Source organism: Bufo bufo, chromosome 1 (assembly GCF_905171765.1).
Source record: "Bufo bufo chromosome 1, aBufBuf1.1, whole genome shotgun sequence".
NCBI classification, from domain to species: domain Eukaryota; kingdom Metazoa; phylum Chordata; class Amphibia; order Anura; family Bufonidae; genus Bufo; species Bufo bufo.
The window spans coordinates 277,704,239-277,722,914 of record NC_053389.1 but is presented as its reverse complement, the minus strand read 5'-3'; positions in this window follow the sequence as shown (position 1 = coordinate 277,722,914).

The following is an 18,676-nucleotide window of genomic DNA, read 5'->3' as shown; positions in this document are numbered from 1 at the left end:
GTACAAGATAACGGAAATATTTTTCATATTAAAAAATATATTTTACATTTTTGACCACCACATGTTGTGACAAAGTTAAAATGTGAGGCCAAGCGGGATCAGAAAGATGACAATTGTCAATTGTAAATGAGGCGCCTGGGAACACATCTGACTGCTGCAAGACAAGACGAGTCCATTGTGGAGACACTTCCAACATCACATGAGGGAATTACCTGATTAGTAATGGAACAGCATTAGAACCATGTATCCTGTGAGTGCACCTCTCACCTAGAGGTCGAACACCGCCATCTGTAAATATAGAGATAGCAATAATGAACTTGCATTGGGGAACTACTCAGAAGGCAATTTCATAAATGTAATCTGGCGCTACAGAAACAGTAATCTTTTCAATAATTACTTATTTATTAATTGCAGTAATTTATAAACTTCTTTCAAGGTTGAAGATCAGAGTAATCTTTATTGATGTTTATTTGCCTTATTATATATTTGGATATTACCTGATGATTTATATCCATATATAGCATCCAATCTGAACAGGCAGAGGCAGGCAGTGTTGCACTGGGGTGCCTAGGGCCCACCAGTAAAATTTATTTTGGGGGCCCACCATACAGATACATTCAAATATTACCTGCTCACACAGCAGCAAGATGCTACCAGATGATTGAATATAGGGGTCCTTGCAGCAACTTTGAGAAGGTAGGTCCTGGCCGTATGGCGGATGGCACGATGCTACACATGTTCTGGGACTATCTTACAGGCATATTGGAGAGATGTCCTGGGGTTTATAGAGACAAATTTGACCATGCCAAATATACTACATCCCAAGATTTGCCTCTTTGGGCTCATTGATGACCTTATTTAAACTACTGCTCTAGTATGCAAAAAAGATTATCCTATATAATTGGATGCACCCAAAGAGGCCTACCAAAAATGCCTGGCTTAGAGAGATGAATATGGTACTCCCACTTTATAAGCTTACCTATTTATCCCGAGGTTGTCCTGATAAATTTGACAAGGTCTGGGGACCTTGGTTAAGGATTCCTCCCACTGGTTTGGGACCTTTGGCTCCCTAGCTTTTACTGTACTTCTCTTGGACGGTCGCACCAATTTCATAATGTTTAGTTAATTTCGATGTATTTCAGATGAAGAAAAGTTTAAGGAAATAGTGTCTTTACTATTGACTGCCCAAAAAAAAAAAAAGAGAAGGTAGGCCCTAGGGAAAAGAAGATACCGACTAGCTTTCCTCTATACCCAGAAGTCATCACAGCTATCTGATCGTGTATATAATAATAAACTGGGGAGTTTCTTTAATAATCTATCAAGTGTTTTATATGAACATAGGCTGGTTGCGGTGCTGTACATTAAATATGTGTATGTAGTGCAGTAAGTCTACTGCAGAATTAAGATTGGACACCATCATGAGGATTCATAGGTGTCGGCGCTATGTTGATCGGCGGCTGCTGGTCAATAATGTCTCATCCTGCATGTCGATTGGCTCATTCCTTCTGACCCGATTCAGAAAAGTAAATCAAAAATGGAGTATTCTGATGAGGAACCATCATGACACAGGCCAGGAGCTTCTTCAGGTCAGTTGCCTTAAGACGTAAAAAACACATCATCTGCCATGACACAGCTGAGAAGACAGCAACCAATTTTATTGCTTATCCAAAAGTTGCACATGAGGGGCCCCTAATCCCTCAAGGCCGGTCCTTGGGAGAAAAAACTGAAAGTGGGGAACTCCCACAAAAAAGACCCCAGGACGCTGATGCTGTGGAGCCATTCCTTGTCCTCAAAGCACCATCTGATAAAAAAACACAAAGCTGTAAGCGACGATGTAATAGAAAGACTCATCAAAAACAAGACATAGCAGTGAAGGATGATGTCTATTTAAATTTTGAGACCCTTAAAACATTGGAAAAGAAAATGTCTGAGTCTGCTGAAGACATGTTGAAGGCATCTCGTGAAGCTTCCAAAGCCAATCTTAACCCCTTAAGGACTCAGCCCTATTTCACCTTAGGAACTTGGCCATATTTTGCAACTCTGACCAGTGTCACTTTAAGAGCTGATAACTTTAAAACGCTTTTACTTACCCAGGCCGTTCTGAAATTGTTTTTTCGTCACATATTGTACTTCATGACACTGCTAAAATTTTTAGCATAAAAAAATGCCAAATTTACCAAAAAATTTGAAACATTAGCAAATTTCCAAGTTTCAATTTCTCTACTTCTATAATGCATAGTAATACCTCCAAAAATAGTTATTACTTTACATTCCCCATATGTCTACTTCATGTTTGGATTATTTTGGGAATAATATTTTATTTTTTGGGGATGTTACAAGGCTTAGAAGTTTAGAAGCAAATCTTGAAATTTTTCATAAATTTTCAAAAACCCAATTTTTAGGGACCAGTTCAGGTCTGAAGTCACTCTGCGAGGCTTACATAATAGAAACCACCGAAAAACGATCCCATTCTATAAACTACACCACTCAAGGTATTCAAAACTGATTTTACAAACTTTGTTAACCCTTTAGGTGTTCCACAAGAATTAATGGAAAATAGAGATACAATTTCAAAATTTCACTTTTTTGGCACATTTTCCATTTTAATAATTTTTTTCCAGTTACAAAGGGTTAACAGCCAAACCAAACTCAATATTTATGGTCCTGATTCTGTAGTTTACAGAAACACCCCATATGTGGTCGTAAACTACTGTACGGGCACACGGCAGGGCGCAGAAGGAAAGGAATGCCATACGGTTTTTGGAAGGCAGATTTTGCTGGACTGTTTTTTTTGACACCATGTCCCATTTGAAGCCCCCCTGATACACCCCTAGAGTAGAAACTCCATAAAAGTGACCCCATCTAAGAAACTACACCCCTCAAGGTATTCAAAATTGATTTTACAAACGTCGTTAACCCTTTAGGTGTTCCACAAGAATTAATAGAAAATAGAGATACAATTTCAAAATTTCACTTTTTTGGCAGATTTTCCATTTTAATAATTTTTTTGCAGTTACAAAGCAAGGGTTAACAGCCAAACCAAACTCAATATTTATGGCCCTGATTCTGTAGTTTACAGAAACACCCAATATGTGGTCGTAAAATACTGTACGGGCACACGGCAGGGCGCAGAAGGAAAGGAATGCCATACGGTTTTTGGAAGGCAGATTTTGCTGGACTGTTTTTTTTTACACCATGTCCCATTTGAAGCCCCCCTGATGCAACCCTAGAGTAGAAACTCCATAAAAGTGACCCCATCTAAGAAACTACACCCCTCAAGGTATTCAAAACAGATTTTACAAACTTCCACAAAAGTTATTGGTAAATGGAGATTAAATTTCAGAATTTAAATTTTTTGGGAAATTTTCCATTTTAATCCATTTTTCCCAGTAACAAAGCAAGGGTTAAGAGCCAAACCAAACTCAATATTTATGGCCCTTATTCTGTAGTTTACAGAAACACCCCATATGTGGTCGTAAACAGCTGTACGGGCACACGGCAGGGCGCAGAAGGAAAGGAATGCCATACGGTTTTTTGAAGGCAGATTTTGCTGGACTGTATTTTTTAACACCATGTCCCATTTGAAGCCCCCCTGAGGCACCCATAGAGTAGAAACTCCAAAAAAAGGCCCCATTTTAGAAACTATGGGATAAGGTTTTGTTGGTACTAGTTTAGGGTACATATGATTTTTGGTTGCTCTATATTACACTTTTTGTGAGGCAAGATAACAAGAAATAGCTGTTTTGTCACCGTTTTTATTTTTTGTTATTTACAAAATTTATCTGACAGGTTAGATCATGTGATATTTTTATAGACCAGGTTGTCACGGATGCGGTGATACCTAATATGTATACTTTTTTTTTATTTATATAAGTTTTACACAATGATTTCTTCTTTGAAGCAAAAAAATCATGTTTTAGTGTTTCCATAGTCTGAGAGCCATATTGTTTTGAGTTTTTGGGCGATTACCTTGGGTAGGGTATTATTTTTGCGGGATGAGATGACGATTTTATTGGCACTATTTTAGGGGGCGTGTGACTTTTTGATCGCTTGCTATTACACTTTTTGTGATGTAAGGTGACAAAAAATGGTTTATTTAGCACAGTTTTTATTTAAATTTTTTTACGGTGTTCATCTGAGCGGTTAGGTCATGTGATATTTTTATAGCGCCGGTCGATACGGACGCAGCGATTCCTAATATGTATACTTTTTTTTTTATTTATGTACGTTTTACACAACGATTTCATTTTTGAAACAAAAAAAATCATGTTTTAGTGTTTCCATAGTCTGAGAGCCATAATTTTTTCAGTTTTTGGGCGATTACCTTGGGTAGGGTATGATTTTTGCGGGATAAGATGACGGTTTTATTGGCACCATTTTGGGGTGCGTTTGACTTTTTGATCGCTTGCTATTACACTTTTTGTGATGTAAGGTGACAAAAAATGGTTTATTTAGCACAGTTTTTATTTTACATTTTTTACGGTGTTCATCTGAGGGGTTAGGTCATGTGATATTTTTATAGAGCCGGTCGATACAGATGCGGCGATACCTAATATGTATACTTTTTTTTCATTTATGTAAGTTTTACACAATAATATCATTTTTGAAACAAAAAAAAAATCATGTTTTAGTGTCTCCATATTCTGAGAGCCATAGTTTTTTCAGTTTTTGGGCGATTATCTTAGGTAGGGTCTCATTTTTTGCGGGATGAGATGACGGTTTGATTGGCACTATTTTGGGGTGCATTTGACATTTTGATCGCTTGCTATTACACTTTTTGTGATGTAAGGTGATAAAAAATGGTTTATTTAACACAGTTTTTATTTTTTATTTTTTACGGTGTTCATCTGAGGGGTTAGTTCATGTGATGTTTTTATACAGCCGGTCGATACGAACGCGGCGATACCAAATATGTCAAAATTTTTTTATTTATGTAAGTTTTACACAATAACAGCTTTTTTTTTTTTTTTTAAAAAAAAGATGTTTTAGTGTCTCCATATTCTGAGCCATAGTTTTTTTTATTTTTTGGGCGATTGTCTCAGGTAGGGGCTCATTTTTTGTGGGATGAGGTGACGGTTAGATTGGTACTATTTTGGTGGGCAAACGCCTTTTTGATCGCTTGCTGTTGTACTTTTTGTGATGTAAGGTGACAAAAAAATGGTATATTTAGCACAGTTTTTATCTTTTATGGTGTTCATCTGAGGGGTTAGGTCATGTGATATGTTTATAGAGCCGGTTGATACGGACGCGGCGACACCTAATATGTATACTTTCCCCCCCCCCCCTATTTTTTACCAATTTGTTTTAACTTTATTTGGGGAAAATGAAGTTTTTGTTTATTTTTACTTGAAACTTTAAATTTTTTGGAGGGAAAACTTTATTTTTTAAACTTTTTTTTTTCACTTTATTTTTGTCCCACTTTGGGACTTGAACTTTTGGTGGTCTAATCCTTTACCATGCATTCCAATACTTCTGTATTGGAATGCATTGGCTGTATGAGTAATACTGTGTATTACTCATACAGCTTCCGGCCTGTGAGATCCAGGGGGCTGGATCTCACAGGCTCTTCACCGGAAGGCAGCGCGATGTCTTTCTTAGGCATCGCACTGCCTTCCATGCCATCGGGTCCTCCCCACAGCCCCATGGGGACCCGATGGCACCGCCGACTACCGCCGCCCGCACAATAAAAAGCCGCAAACCGCAGGTCTGAACATCCAACATCAAATCGATATGAATCACTTTCATCACCTCTTTTTTTAGATTATACACCCCCCACCACAAAACCAAAACGAAAAGAACTCGGACACCAACCCCAACAAGGAAAAATGCGAGGGAACACAGACAACCACACCAATACAATTTAAGACACCGGCAAACACCTATAAGGGACATACCACAGAGACACAATTACAATCACTATTATCCCACGCAGAATCACTATTTACCTCAGAATCACGAGACGAGGACACATGTAAGGACACAATCCCACAGGGGAGAAGGAAGGTTAGAAGAGGAAGATACTCTAAGAAAAAGCAGATACAACAAACAGAAACCGTATCGAGCATAATAAATTTGAGCAGTGCCCAACTTTCAGATGCACAGGTCACTTTACTCAACAAAGGTTTAAAATATGCTCCCACTGCCAAGTTGGATAAGTTTTCCACATACATAGGTGTGGAAAAATTTATCAGAAAACTTTGTTTAAAAATATATTTTACTAAGAATCCGATAATGGAGACCAATGGAGAATTTGATAATACTAAGTATTTACACACAGAGTTGAGGATGACTTCAAAAAACTATCCAAAACAAGAGATACTGTAAGTCACCAAATAGCAACCTTTAAAAAATGTGTGGAAAACGATTTGAGGAAACTGAAATGAAACAGTATAAGATATAATCTGTCTAAAAAGGAAATAGAGGCGATTAAACAGTTACAGTCGACTAATGAAGTCACAATAAGACCAGCAGACAAGGGGGGAGCAATTGTGGTCCTCAATACGAATGATTATATAGATGAATGTCTAAGACAATTAAATGAGGAGACCACATATAGGAAAAACTTAAACAAGACCCCACAGAACAGTTCTTTAAGCGACTAGTACAATACTGTAGAAAGGGTACCTCTTTAGGACTTTTGTTAGAGCAAGAAGCCAAATACATTATGAATACGGAAAAGAGATTACCAGTAATGTATTGTATTCCCAAAATACACAAGGATTTAAAAAGACCCCCAGGAAGACCCATAATATCTGGGATAAATTCCATCTCCTCCAATTTGTCGAGATATATTGACAAACTGCTACAACCCGTTGTGAAAAACATACCTTCATATATCAAAGACACAACTGAGGTGATTAAAATATTGGAGGACATGGAATATAAGAAGGACTGCATACTGGGTACACTGGATGTGAATTCCCCGTACACAATAATTGACCATGAATAGGGTTTGGACGCGCTCCATCAACAACTTGTCCTGAGTAACACTATGAAGGAAGAACAAATCCTATATATAATAGAGGGTGTCAGATATATACTGACACATAACTATTTTACTTTCAATGAGGACTTCTATGTACAGTGCAAGGGCACCGCCATGGGTACCAGATTCGCCCCCAGCTATGCCAACTTATTCATGGCACAGTGGGAATCAACTGTTATACAACCAATGCTGGGGACGGGTCTGGTACTATGGCGGCGCTATATAGATGATATTGTGTTCATATGGCAGGACACAATGACAGCCCTGACTGACTTTTTGGACCAAATAATGGTATTGACAGTGAGGGACCACCAAGAAAGAATCGCTTGTAACTTCATGTCTTCATTTGGACTGTAAGCTACTATGGAGCAAATCACCTGCACATAAGGAGATTTGAAATCCCCGCCTGGAAATCTAAATCACATGACCGCCTAGTGCACCACGTGGGACGCCACACAGGTCCTGGCAGGTCAAATCGGTGAAACAGAGCTGTACCGCTACAACGAACACTCAAGAGTCTGGGAAATCCTACCTGCAGGTCCTTGCAGCTCACAGCAGAGCATTACATCAAAAGCTCCAGGCGCACAAGCGAACTTACTACAATAGAAAACGCAGGAGTGGTAAAGTACCCTGTTAAATGGAGTCCGTGTGCTTTTCTAAGAAACTCTCTGCCGCCGAAAGAAATTATGATGTTGGGAATAGAGTTGTTGGCCATCAAATTGGCCTTTGAGGAATGGCGTCATTGGCTAGAAGGAACGATTCATCCGATTATGGTAATTACTGACCATAAGAATCTGGCTTACCTGCAATCAGCAAAGTGTCTAAACCCTAGGCAGGCCAGATGGTCGGTGTTCTTTACCAGGTTTAATTTTGTGGTCACTTATCGTCCTGGGATCAAAAACGTCAAAGCGGATGCTCTGCCACGTAGCTTTCCTGGGGGGGGGGGGGGGGGGGAGATTCGGAGGATCCCGCTCAGATTTTTGCTGAGATGGGGTGGTGGTATCCGCTCTTTATTCCGAGCTGGAGGCGGAAGTGTTGGGGGCTCAAGGTGAGGCACCTGATTCCTGTCCTCCAAGGAAGTTGTTTGTTCCTTCAGAACTGCGACACAAGGTGTTCAAGGAATATCATAATACTGTTTTTGCGGGACACCCTGGGAGTAGATCCACGTTGGATCTTATTTCCTGGAGATTCTGGTGGCCAGGTTTGCGTAAATGTGTTGAGGGCTATGTAGCAGCTTGTGAGACCTGTGCACGCACTAAGGTGGCTCACACTCGGCCATCAGGATTTTTTCTTCCTTTGTCCATTCCATCTTGTCCTTGGATGCATTTGCCCATGGACTTCATCACTGATTTACCAAGTTCCTCTGGGAAAACTGTGATTTTGGTGGTGGTGGACCGCTTCAGTAAGATGGCTCACTTTGTACCATTATCAGGTGATCTCGCTCAGGTGTTTATTGATAACATCGTGAAATTACACGGCATCTCCTCTGATGTGGTGTCTGATAGGGAGACGCAATTTGTCTACAGGTTTTGGAAGGCGTTTTGTACTCGTCTGGGTATTCATTTGTCTTTCTCTTCGGCTTTCCATCCTCAGTCGAATGGACAAACTGAGCGCACTAACCAGAACCTGGAGACGTATTTAAGGTGTTTTTTCGCTGAGAATCAGGAAGAATGGTCTTCGTTTTTGTCCTTGACTGAGTTTGCCTTGAATAACCGTAGACAGGAGTCAACTGATAAGTCACCATTTTTTGGCACATATGGTTTTTACCCTCAGTTTGGTACTTTTTCTGGGACTGAATCTTCTGGTATACCTGAAGAGGAGAGATTCTCTTCTTCGTTGTCTTCTATCTGGTGGAAGATTCAGGTTAATTTGAAAAAGATGGGCGAAAGATATAAACGGATGGCTGACAAGAGACGTATGACTGGTCCGGAACTGTGTGTGGATGATTTGGTGTGGTTGTCCACTAAGAACATTAAGTTGAAAGTACCCTCTTGGAAGTTGGGCCCAAGATTTATTGGTCCTTACAAAATTTCGGCCATTATTAATCCGGTGGTGTTTCGTCTGGAACTTCCGCAGGCCTGGAAGATCCATAATGTGCAGGTCCTTGTTGAAGAAGTATGTTGAACCTGCTGAACCATATCCTTTGCCTCCTCCTCCTGTCTTGGTAGATGGTAATCTGGAGTTTCAGATCTCCAAAATACTTAACTCGCGTGTTCTTCGGGGTTCCCTTCAGTACCTGGTGCATTGGAGGGGATACGGTCCTGAGGAAAGGATGTGGGTTCTGGCTGCCAATGTCAATGCTAGCCGCCTTGTGAACACCTTTCACAGGGCACACCCGGATAAAGTTGGTCCTGGGTGCCCAGAGGTCACCTGTAGAGGTGGGGGGGTACTGTCACTCCCTGCCCTGTGAGTGATCTGATAAAATCTGTCAGACTTACTGCACGTGAATCTATCTGACAGATTGCTTTGTTGTGTCTTTGGGCAGGATCCCATCCCCTCACAGGTTCTGCTCATTAGTTAGTTAGTGATGCTATTTATACCTGCCTCTCACTATAGCCCTTGTAGTTTATAGTTTCTCCTGGAGATCTCTGCTGGTGTTTGGTGGATCTCCTGCTCCCAGTTCATCTTCAGTTAAGTTCTCCTTCCTCCCCTTCTGGTGTTTGTACTGGCTAGGCCTTAGGTAGACGCTGGTTCCTTCATCTTGTGCAAGGAACCGGTTGTCTTTTCGCCTGCTCCCTAGCTGAGGGTTTGTGTCAATTGCAGCAGGGCTTAGGATGGTGTGCATTTCCCTGTTCCCTAGCTGTGGGGCCTAGCCTTCTGTTTTGTTTAATTTTGTTGTGTTTGGTTTGCTTCCCTTCCCTCACCTACCGTGACAACTGGCTGACCACCTGCTTCAAAAATGGCGACATCCTAGTGGCCGACAGCATCCAGACCAGCAATTTGCCTCTATCTGTTTGCGAGCAGATTAAGAATATCTACAGTGTAGTGGTCAATGAGCCCCTGAAACATCTAAAATTTCTCAACGTGGATCAGCAGAGAAACACCTATGACTGTGGGGTGTTTGCCATAGCATTTGCCTTTGAGTTTCTGGCAGATGACGGTTAACCCACAGCGATCTTCCAGCACAACGTGATGAGAGGCCATCTAATAGTCTGCCTGCAGAATGGCAGGATCACAAGGTTTCCCAAAAAGGTCACTTAGCGACTCCATGTCTTTCATGACATGTCGAGTCTATGATGGGCCAAGAGATTACCCTGACCAGAAGCCTGATATTACTGAAACAGACCTGGATCCTTTATGTCACCAAAGCTATAGTCTCTACCCAACCTCAGATTACAACCACTGACCCATGGTACAGGTCTAGAACCCACAGACTTGTTGGCATCGGTAAGTAACCAGTAACTTTTCTAAGTTTGATCATCTTCATGTACGGATTGTAATAATGTCTTCTCATGTGAGAATATATGTATGTGTAGTAAGTACTTAGACAACCACCAAAGGTTCGGGATAATCACACCCCACAAACATTGGCCTTTTAGCCTATGGGCCATTTTGCTGTGTCTATAGTTACACTAATTAATGAGGGGGGTATCCTAATTTATTATTTTAACTTGAGACCTGATTATCAGGCAGTTGTGTCCTGGGGACATGTGTCAGACTATCAGATGATAGGGACCGCATTCATGAGAAGACCTTGTATCTTCATTGGGAATATTGATGATTTGTGATTTTTCTGCTTCTTGATATTTATGGTGTATTCTGTATAATTTGGACATAGCGGTATCCACTGGTCACCACTGGAAATAAAAACAGCCTGGGGTTAAGAAGGCAATTGCAGCAGATTGGATCACCAGAGGTCTGAGACAAAATGAGGCGCAGAATAAACCTGCTCTCCTGATCTTCACAGTGACCCTGCTAGAAGTTATTGGTCTTAAGAACCAAAAAAAGCTCTAGATAAGGTAAGATCCTTGTTACAAGAGTCATAAAATGTAATGTGATTTATGACAGGAGCTCATAATATTAACAGACATGATGCCAAGTTCTGGAGACACCAGAGTAATGACACAGAATAATTTAGGGTTTAGATTCTCCATGAAGATGAGTAGAGCAGTGGCCATTACTGAAAAATCATCCAAATCACCTGATACATGGCAAATAAGTATGATAAAATTCTAACAGCCTGCAGTCACCACTAGGGGGAGCTCCCATTGACCTTTATATGTAGATCAGTGTTTCCCAACCAGTGTGCCTCCAGCTGTTGCAAAACTACAACTCCCAGCATGCCCGGACAGCCTTTGGCTGTGCGGGCATGCTGGGAGTTGTAGTTTTGCAACAGCTGGAGGCACACTCGTTGGGAAACACTGATGTAGATCACCTTGAACAATGGATCCCAGAATTTTAACTATGGAAGTGTGTAAGAAAGCAGGGGTTTTGGCAATTTGCATAAGGAAATCTGAGCTCCAAACCCTATAAAGATATATGAAAATAAATCAGCCCACAATTATAAGGTGTATTCTGTTTATTTAAATAGCAATGGATCGGCACTCAAACATATGGGTTCACGCAAAGAACCAATAAAGTAAAATAGTGCAATTTATTAAAACATAAAAGCATACATACACGTAATAGTGGGATGGATGAGATGATGGATGGACTATCTCATGTATCAAGTCCATAAGATGCAGGTAATTAGAAAATATGGATAATGTCCCGTACTTGAGCAAATAATACCTATTAGGCAAAATCGATAGCAAACAGTCTCATAGTATGAGGAGTATGAGTCTCACTATTTACTGCGCAACTCTGTGGCGTCCCACATGTAAGAGTGCTTACCTCTGTGTCGATTCAATCCAATGCAAATGGCAGAGTGTAGTTGCTTACTGACGTCATAAAATCGGTTCTCCGTAAGATCGCTTCAATTATCGCGAGATGAGCTGTTACTTTTTCTTTTGTATAATACAGACTCTTCAATCACGGCTATACAAATATTGAAGAGTCTGTATTATACGAAAGAAAAAGCAACAGCTCATCTCGCGATAATTGAAGCGATCTTACGGAGATCCGATTTTATGACGTCAGTAAGCAACTACACTCTGCCGTTTGCATTGGATTCAATCGACACCGAGGTACAGTAAGCGCTCTTACATGTGGGACGCAGAGTTGCGCAGTAAATAGTGCATATCATACTCATCATACTATGAGACTGTTTGCTATCGATTTTGCCTAATAGGTATTATTTGCTCAAGTACGGGACATTATCCATATTTTCTAATTACCTGCATCTTATGGACTTGATACATGATATAGTCCATCCATCATCTCATCCATCCCACTATTACGTGTATGTATGCTTTTATGTTTTTTATGTTTTAATAAATGCACTATTTTACTTTATTGGTTCTTTGCGTGAATCCATATGTTTGAGTACTGGTCTATTACTATTTAAATTTACTGTTTTTGAAGGGGTGATTTATTTTGGACATTGGCACCTATCCGTGTATATAGAGAGTGAGCCGTCCCATTACTATTCATTTACGTATTCTGTTTATGTTGGATATAGCAGTGGGTCCCAGAACAAGAATAACAGCTATAACAGTCAATGACAATGATAAGCATTGGTATCGCTATTAGAAACATGGGCCCAAGTTTAATATAGTTAAATGGATTACAATGACTCACAGTGACCAGGTGTAAATTGTGTTTCACTTACATCTAATTTTCCACTGCTCCATGTTCAGTCATATAATTAGTTAGATTTTTTGAATCTGCAGATCACTGTACCAGAGCAAGGGTCTCATTGTGTCCCGGCAATGAATATGGGATACAGCTGGAGGTGATGACTCTACCACAAGTCAACGACATGGTGGCCACTATGTCAAGATCAGATGACCTGCGCTTCAGAAAGAGGCAGATTCCGGGCACGGTCTCTGCACTCACCCACTAGACTTTCTGCAATCAGACGTATTCACTAAAGAAGTGAGTTTCCTGCTGTATCAAAGGCAGATTCAAGGCTTGGTCTCTGCAATAACTACTGGACTTGACATTCACCGGACATTCCGCAGTCAGATGTATTCACCGAATAAGTGAGTTTCCTGGTGCATCAAAATGCAGATTCCAGGCTTGGTCTCTGCAGAAGTCAACACACTTGACATTCACCATTGATTCAAGGAAAAATATTTTCCTCCACTGCCTAGGGGAAGGGCAGTCCTTCAGCCATGGTTCCCTAGAGGTTTCCTTCACTGGGAGTTTTTCCTCTCCTGAGTGCTAAAAGCCCGACTCTTCGTGAGTCAAAGGCTAATCATCAACAGGGCCACATTTAAGACCAGTGCTCTGACTTCTAATGAGGACATCTACTGTACATTTTATACCTTGCAGTTATTAAAGATGTCAGTGTATATTAAGTAGTAGTGTGTTTGAGCCTCTTTATGAATCTTCATAGTCAACTGGATGGGGGTGCAGGGTGTCGGACCCCTGCTGATCAAATAGTGGTGGCCTTTCTTGGTTTTACAGCTTAGCTTTTTTTTTATCCCCTACCTACAGGATAGTGGGTAAGTATCTGATCGTTGGGGACTGCTGGGTCCCCCATGATCATGAGAATGGGGATCCTGTGTCCCCAAAGAAATGCAATGGTAGGTCAACCATGTTCCCTTCTGCGTCATGCAATGTCTATGGGACTTCTGGAAATAGCTAAGTGTTGTACTCGGCCATCTCCAGCAGTCTCATACAGAGTGAACAGAGTAGCTATGTGCACGCTCGACCTGCCACTTCATTCATAAGGGGACACAGGATCCAGTTCTCGTGATCAGTGATGGTCCCAGATATTCTGTGGATAGGGGAAAGTTTTGCATTGACAGAAACTATCTCCGGACCACATACCCATTGAAGTCAAGGGGTCCACAAAAAATGTGGATGCAACATAGACCACATCCACATTTTCTGTGGATTTGCGGTTTGCAGACCACAAAATGGATATGGTTGTGTGCATGGGGCCTTATACAGATTCTACTGAAAAAATAAAAACATTAAGAGGTACAGTCACTGGTGTACCTCCAACAGAGGCAGACTACGCGGCTGCTATAGGGTCCCAGTAAGAAAAGGGCCTGGTCTTGGACAAAAGGCCCTGCCTCCTAATTACACTTAATTCTCGCTCCTGTCTTGAGTCCCTGTCTAGGGCTCAGGCTCTGCTTTCCAGGTCCCTGCTTCAGTGGCGTCTCTAGCTTTCAAATTTTGGGGGGGCACACTGGGGGCCAGGACAAAAGTAGGGGGGGGCAGCTATAACAACGATACATTTACACAAGTACGCTTAGAAATGCTGCAATACTTTACCCAATACCTAAAACCGCAACAGGAAAGAAAAGTCCAGCTGTCTGTGGATGACACTTTTATAGAGAGGGGGATCTGTGGATGACACTGCTATGGGGGGATCTGTGGATGCCACATACCGTATATAGCATCTTTTGCTATATGTGTCACCCACAGATCCACCCCATGACAGTGTCATCCCCATTTCCCCCTCCATAACAGTGTCATCCACAGATCTCCCTCCCTATAACAGTGTCATCCACAGATCTCCCTCCCCGCCTCTCACAGGAGTGTACATATATAAAATAAACATATTTCACATGAACACTTACAGTTACTTGGCCCTTGGGGATCTCGGACGCCACTTCAACACTTGGCCGGGGGCTCGGCGGAGCTGATGTTGTGATTTATCCTAATGAGAAAGATTTTATAATAAGGATTTGGAGAAGGGGCAGAGGGGTCACAGAGCAGGGAGAGGCTGGTGCTGCTACTAGGGGGTCATACCATGGGGGAGTAATAATTCTCCTTATAATGTGCAAAACATACCCCCTTATGCCCCCAGTTGAGCTAATGTCCCCCATAATGTGCCAGTATAAAATACCCCTATATAGTGCACCAGTAAATGCCTCCATAGTGCTCCTCTCCCCCCTTCCTGCTAGTGCCCCCCATAATGTACCAGTATAAAATGTCCCATATATCGTGCCCCAGTAGATGCCCTCAGTGTCCCCTATAATTTGCAAGTATAAAATACCCCTTCTTAGTGCCCCTGTAGATGACTCCATAGTACTCCTCTCTCCCCTTCTCCATAGTACCCACCATAATGTGTCCCAGTATAAAATGCTACTGTACAGAGCCTCCCATATAAAACACCCCTTCTTTGTGGCCTCAGTAGATGCCCCTATAGTGCCCACCAATAATGTGCCAGTAATAAGTGCCCTCAATAACGTGCCAGTAATAAGCCCCCCATCATGTGCCAGTAATAAGCCCCCATCACGTGCCAGTAATAAGCCCCCCATCACGTGCCAGTAATAAGCCCCCCATCACGTGCCAGTAATAAGCCCCCATCACGTGCCAGTAACAAGAGCCCCCATCACGTGCCAGTAATAAGCCCCCCATCACGTGCCAGTAATAAGCCCCCATCACGTGTCAGTAATAAGCCCCCATCACGTGCCAGTAATAAGCCCCCCATCACGTGCCAGTAATAAGCCCCCCATCACGTGCCAGTATTAAGCCCCCCCATGTTCCAGTATTAAGTCCCCCCATCATCATGTGCCAGTATTAAGTCCCCCCATCATCATGTGTCAGTATTAAGTCCCCCCATAATCATGTGCCAGTATTAAGTCCCCCCCATCATCATGTGCCAGTATTAAGTCCCCCCTCATCATCATGTACCAGTATTAAGTCCCCCCCATCATCATGTGCCAGTTTTAAGTCCCCCCCATCATCATGTGCCAGTATTAAGTCCCCCCCCATCATCATGTGCCAGTATTAAGTCCCCCCATCATCATGTACCAGTATTAAGTCCACCCTCATCATCATGTACCAGTATTAAGTCCCCCCCATCATCATGTGCCAGTATTGTAATAAGCCCCCCCCCAATGTGGCAGTAACACTATTGTAAAAAAAAACAAAAAAAAACACTTATACTTACCTAAGTGTCAGTGATGCGATGCAGCCTCTTCCTGTGTCCCACGCTGTAATGTAAGGCTCAGGCGGCACGATGACGTCATTGCGCCGGCCTCTGATAGGCTGCCGGCCTAGTGCCTGCAGCCAGGGGCGTACATAAAAATCACTGGGCCCCATAGCAGGAATCTAAATTGGGCCCCCATTCCCCTTTTATAGCCCCTCCCTTTGTTCCATGAACTATTCTTGCTGCTGCGTTTTATAATTTATGCCATCAGGGCCGGATTGGGATTACAAAACAGCCCTGGCACACAAACGAGGTATAATAGATGCAGTGTGTACAGGTATATAGTATATTCCCTAGTGTTCTGATATGTGAGGTACAGGGTATAATAGATGCAGTGTGTACAGGTATATAGTATATACAGCAGTGTACTGATATGTGAGGTACGGGGTATAATAGATGCAGTGTGTACAGGTATATAGTATATACAGCAGTGTACTGATATGTGAGGTACGGGGTATAATATATGCAGTGTATACAGGTATACAGTATATACAGTAGTGTAATATGTGAGGTACGAGGTATAATAGATGCAGTATGTACAGGTATATAGTAAATACAGCAGTGTACTGACACCTCGTACCTCACATATCAGTATACCGCTGTATATACTATATATCTGTACACACTGCATCTATTATACCTCGTACCTCACATATATAGTATATACAGAAGTGTACTGATATCTGTACACACAGCATCTATTATACCTCGTACCTCACATATATAGTATATACAGAAGTGTACTGATATCTGTACACACAGCATCTATTATACCTCATACCTCACATATCAGTGCACTGCGGTATATACTATATATCTGTACATATTGCATCTATAATACTGTTTAATATATGCAGTGTGTGTATATATATATATATATATATATATATATATATATATATATGTGAGGCATACAAGGTATAATACTGTAGATGCAGTGTTTATAGAAATATGTGGTCAGTTATACATTATGGTCACTGTGTGTGTGAGGTACATGAGGTAGTGGTCACTGTAACTGTCTGAAGTATTATACATGAGTGAGCAATGAGTAAAAACAGGGCATGGAGGGGGGGGGGGTAAATGATGAGAAGTGGAGGACCTCCTCTTACCTCTCCATTCCAGTCTGTATGGATCAATGCAGAGCTGCTTGTGAACTTCTAATACTTGCTGTTAGGGGTTGAAGGACCTGTGATGATGTCATCACAGGTCCTGGCAGATATACCTTTGAAACCTAGGAACTACACCATTTTTGGTGCAGTTCCTTTGCTAGATTCTGCAGGACCTGTGATGTTGAAGATGATGTCATCACAGGTTCTGGCAGATGCACTGTTCTAACCTGGGAACTACACTTTACACTGTGCAGTTCCCTTACAGGACCTGTGATGACATCATCAAAGGTCCTTTAGCTTTAGAAAGATAAACAGAAGCAATTAGGGGGCGGGGCCTCTCCTCCACTTCGGGCCTGCCTGCAGCCTATCAGAGGAAGGGGAAGGGACACGCCTCTCCCTCCCCTGCACCTCCGCTGGCACAGGCAGTTTACAATGGAGATGAGCGCAATGGAAGCGCTCATCTCCCTGTGCCCGGCGGCGGCGGCTCACTTGGGGGGGTCATTTTAGTTGGGGGGGGCACATGGGGGGGCACAGCATGATGTAGGGGGGGCCGTGGCCCCCTCTGGCCCCCCCCTGGCGACGCCACTGCCCTGCTTCCTCTGTCCTGTCCTTGGGGCTCCTCTTTACTCAGTACATCATCAGTGGCTAGCACTGCACCCACTGGAGTCCCGACTAGCGCTCTATGTTATCTTGCTGCTGGAAGGCTGGGCTGGCCAATCAGCATTAGCAGTACTTGTAGAGCTTGCTGCTGATTGGCTTGCCTAGACAATAGTCTCGCAGGCAGCCCGACTTGCACAGCATCATTGTAATCTATGATGCTGTGCGCTCCCGTACGCAGGATCAATGCCGCTCCGGGACATATGGCCCGCTTACAGACCGTATGTCTCGGAGGGCATACGTTCGTGTGCAAGGGCCTTAAGTTACAGCTGGTGGGTGATAGCCCTTAAAGGGCCTTATGGGGAGGATTGCCACATGCCTGTAGGAGTGTCAGCTGGCATAAGACACTCCACAGTTCCTTTTCTACTTGGTGTTTTAAGTTATTCATGTTAAATAAAAGAAAGTAACTTATTGTTTTACACAAATTATTCAATAAACGCTGTGGCCAACCTCAGCGTCATCCCATTTCCTGTGTCCTTGAGTTATTTCAGAGGAAAGTGGGAAAGGGTAGGTATACAGAATGGGCACTTCGGGACTAGTGATGATTCAGGCAGTCATGCCAAGAAAGGACATTTCCTCGCTTGGCGTTGTCACGGCTATGAACTGCAGCATGGCCTCCCATTGAAAACAATAGGAGACGGATTCCACACTGCCGTCGCCAGATTTTTGGGATGCCAAATTCCACTAGTTAAAGGGGTTGTGCCATAAACTACTTTTCACTCTCAAGTTTATTCTGACCAATTACTCCAGCTCCCATTGCTACTTTTTTTTTGTCAAATTTACATTTGCAGTTTTCTCTTACCTTCCATGTTTGAATCCAACTTCCTGGTGAGATGTGTCCTGACATTAGCAGATCAGGTGACACTAACCATGCCCCTTGTTCTGGACAAACAGCAAATGAAAATTGAAACTAAATTGCCACAGGGTGTAATG